General features: G+C 60.9%; 1 pseudogene; it reads right to left on the minus strand.

Moving 5' to 3' along the window:
- Nucleotides 1-3,191: 3,191 nt before the first annotated feature.
- LOC105501875 lies at nucleotides 3,192-3,850 on the minus strand (annotated as a pseudogene).
- Between the last annotated feature and the right edge of the window lie 267 nt (nucleotides 3,851-4,117).

Below are 4,117 nucleotides of genomic sequence, written 5' to 3' on the forward strand. Positions count from 1 at the left end.
TCCTGCCGAACATCCAGGCCTCGGGGGAAGCTACGGGAGGTGGGATGGAGCCCAGTGCAGCCTGGAGACTGGGTCTTGGACCAGGCAGAGTCTGGAGCAGGGAGCGCTGGGGCCACAGGGGCAGCGTGGTGGGGAGAGGTGGGTGGCTCCGCGAACGGCGCTGGGAAAATCAGTAATTCCACATGGGAAAAACCAGGGCTGCACTTCCTACCACACACAAATGCATTTCCAATGAATTAACGGCTTCAGTGAGAAAAGCAAAGCTTTGTAACTTTTAGAAGAGCATATGTGAAAACATATTGAAGAGCTTTGAGTTAAGAAAGGGTTTTTAAGGACAAGACCCCAAAAAGCTCAAACTATAAGAAGAGATCAATGCATTTGAATACATTCAAATTTAACAATTCTGCACATGCTTTGATAGAACAAATGAAGCCAAAGGCCAGCCACGTAACCAAAGTATGATCACGAAAAATATCCACCAGCCCAACAGGAAATGGGCAAAGAACTGAAACAGGCGACTTGCAGGAAAATCAAATGGCCCAGAAACATATTCGAGATGTTCCACCTAACTCGTAATCAGAGAAATGCAAATTACAATAAGAAGATTCCACATCACACTCAGCACCGTGGTGAAAACTCAGCATCTCCCGTCGGGATGTCGGCCCGCTGGTGAGGTGGGGTGTCTCACACCCGCTGTGCACAGCCTCCTTGGAAGGCATCAGGCAAAATCGAGGAAGTGGAAGACAGCTGGGCCTACGATCCAGTGATTCCACTCGCAGGAATATCTTCTGGAGAAATTCTTCCGCTCTGCAAAAGAGGCTGCACTTGCAGCCGACTGCAGCTTTGCTCTTGGAGGGGAGGGTCCGATGGCTGGGCTCAGTGCACACCCCACAGAGTGACCTGAGGACAACCAGAGGAAGGCAGGCAACACAGGGGACAGCAAAGCCCCACATGAGCCAAAAACGTCCTCACGGAGGAGCCTGCGTTCCGTGGGCCACACGTGCCAGCACTGAAACCTAAACCCACGACGTCACTCAGGCATCGGGCCCCGTGAGCAGCGAGCCCCATGGGCTGGGGAAGGCGTCCACCTGGTACCAGAGCCCAGAGGCTTAGGAGGCCAGAGGGCTCGGACTCCGTGAACCTGGGCCGGGAAGTGCATGGGATTGGTTGGCTGTAATCTTCTGTCTTCTCTCCTCAATATTTAACATGTTTTTTTATTTAAAAAATGTTCTTAATCCACATTAGTAGATTTCACTATCCTGGGGACAGCAGAAGCGGGAGGGGGACCCGTGGGCTTCCGTGAAGACTGGGAGGAGCTGCGTGGACTCCGCCCGCCGATTAGAAAGCGTGGGTCCCGGGCCTGGGCCCACCTCCCCAAGCTCAGCCTGGGGCCAGCTCTGCCGGCTCCCGACCGGCCCTCGAGGCTGCTCTGATTCTGCTGTGGCTGTCACGGATGCTGGGCCCAGGGCGGCCGCACCTGGAGTGTGGCTCTGAGGCCAGATCTGTGTTGTTCGTGGACATTTATGTGTCTGTGTGTGCTGTGAGCATATGTGCACACCTGTCAGCGTGTGTGTGCGCCCAGGGGGCGGCCCATTCAGCCGGCGTGGGGTGTCGTCTTTTTTCGAGCTAAGACGCGGCTCTTCCCCATCGGGATGGGGATATGGGCACGCGGCTGATGCATTAAAGGCACCACGTGCTGCTGGCGTTACCGCTGTCTTAATGGGCTTCGCTGCGCGGCAGGGCAGGGCCGGCAGGTGGTAATGAAGGAGACTGATGACTCCGTGGCTACAGTAACTGAATGGTTGTGTCTGGTCAGACTGTCAATGGGGGGCATGCCCTGCGAGCCAATGACGATGGGCTGCCTGGGTGGGCACAGAGAGGGCTGAGGGTGTGGCGTCTCCCTCCTCTGCGATGCCAGGGTGTGCAGGTGCACCCACGTGTATCTATGTGTATGTGACGGCTGCACACACGCTCGCTGATGTGGACTCACACGCACCCCCTTGTCCCAGGGAGACGGGGGCAGGGCCCACAGGGGAACGAAGCTGGGATGGGCGCCACCAGAGAGGCCGCATTGCACAGGGGTGGACACAGAACGGAGGCAGCGGCCGGTCCAGGACGGTCAGGGCCTGGCTGGCAGAGCTTGGGGTCCTGTGCCCACCCTGTGCTCCTAAGGCCCTGGGCCAGCCTGGGAGCACCCTGGATTCTGAGGATGCGCTCACTGCAGACACCAAGCTCCACCCGTCCCAGCCTGGACAGGGCCCTGGGGAGCCCCCTGGTCAGGGACTGAGGGGACCCCTCTGCTGAGCCTCTCATGCTGAGCGGCCTCTGCATGGCGCTCCCTCCCCATCCCTGGAGCTGGGCTAGGAACCTTCTGGAACATGCCTTCCACGGGACCCTCTCATGCCCTTGCACGACTGCACCTTGTTCCTGTGTCACCGATGAGGACATGGGCTCTGAGCCGCCAAGTGACCTGTTGGGGGCAGAGCCGGTGCCAGCCGTCCCAGCTGAAGGACTTGCCATAGCTTGGGACCCATGGAGGGAAGGTAGGGGGAGGTGCTGAGGGGATGAGGGGATGAAAGGCAGAGCTGGACACTGGGGCAAGGCCAGCGGCAGCACCAGGCTCCTGGGCACAGCAGATGGCTCCAGGGAACTGGCCCTGCCCTGCCCTGGAGACCCCTCCGCCTCCAAGTCCTCTGGGCCTGGCTTCACGCCCCTAGCTCTTGCCGGCTGTGACGGGTGGGTATGGAGGGTGCCTCAGCCCAGCCCAGGGAGGACCAGCCACGCGGCAGGAAGGTGGAGGGAGTGCCTGGAGCCAGCAGGGCGGCCACCGAGACCCCACACTGACGCAGGGACCGAGGTACCCAGGGCCGGTTTCCAGGACAGCCCGGCGTTGGCCCCTCCCTTCCTCTTAGGGTTCCCGCCCAGGCCGGCTGGTGTGGGGACTGGGAACCAGCGTGACCCAAGACAGGTCGCCCGCGTGTCCTCCCACATCCGATTCCACCAACACCAAGGTTCCTTCTGGAGGCTCCTGGGAGAATCCATTTTCCACCTCTTTGGGCTTCCGGAGGCGTTTCCGTGGCTGGGGGTCCCTCACAAAGCCAGCAGTGGCCGGCCAGTCCGCCTCATGCTCACCTCTGCCATGGCTTCCCTCTTCCACTTAGCAGGATGGGGGTTCCCTGTGCCCTCGCGGGTCACCCAGGGCAGCCTCCCTGTTGAGGGAGCTGATGGACCGTCCAAAGCTGCAGGTCCCCGCTGCTGTGTGAACTCCCAGGTCCCAGAGTGAGGAAGCGGGGCCTTCGGGGCCGTCATTCTGCAGCCCACAGGTGGAAGCCTCCTCATAGGGCATCGGGCCTCAGTGGCAGCTGGGGAGCCGCAGGGGCTGTGGGGTGCCCAGCAGGTCGGGCTCAGTACTGCCCGCAGGACCACCCTGCTGTTAGGGTGACTCGGCGACTTGCAGCCTTCTCAGCTCAGTTCCTGTCAGCTGACCGGGACGGCCCTGCCCCGCCTGCCCTTGCCCTAGGAGCTGGGGGTCTCCATTCAGCAAGACTGAGAACCAGGCCACCCGTGAGACTGGCTGCCACAGATCACATGCTGGCCCTGGCTGCCGGCTAAGCCCAGGGGACACTCTCCTTGAGACTCCCAGGGTGAGGCTCAGCTCCTGAGGACCGAGTGGCCTCTGCATGGCACACCCTCCCCGTCCCTCCGCTTCTGCAGATCTCCTGCCTGGCTCAATGCATGTCCATCCTGGGCCCTCCCAGCCTTACCGGGCCGAGCCGTGGCCCTGCCCACCTGCCTGGGCTATTCCCTCTTGACCAGGTGCGATCTGCAGACAGCAGTGTCAGCGCTGCATGGAGGAGCCGCGGCCGACGCCCGCACCACGCGCTATGTCCGTAAGCTGCACCCAGTCCAACCTGGCTGCTCCCCGTGTGAGCCCGAGCTTGCAGGCCAGAGGAGACGACCTTGGGCTTTGGCCCCAAGCCTGTGATTCACACCCCTGCCCTCAACTCACCTGCCTCAGCTGCTCATGTGCAAAGCAGGCTGAGTGCGCTGACTTCAGCAGGTGCGAGAACCCCGGGAAGGCATTTGAAGGGTGTCAGAACCTGGCAGATGCCTCCAG

Source organism: Colobus angolensis, unplaced genomic scaffold (genome assembly GCF_000951035.1).
Source record: "Colobus angolensis palliatus isolate OR3802 unplaced genomic scaffold, Cang.pa_1.0 Scaffold76, whole genome shotgun sequence".
Classification (NCBI taxonomy): Eukaryota; Metazoa; Chordata; class Mammalia; order Primates; family Cercopithecidae; genus Colobus; species Colobus angolensis.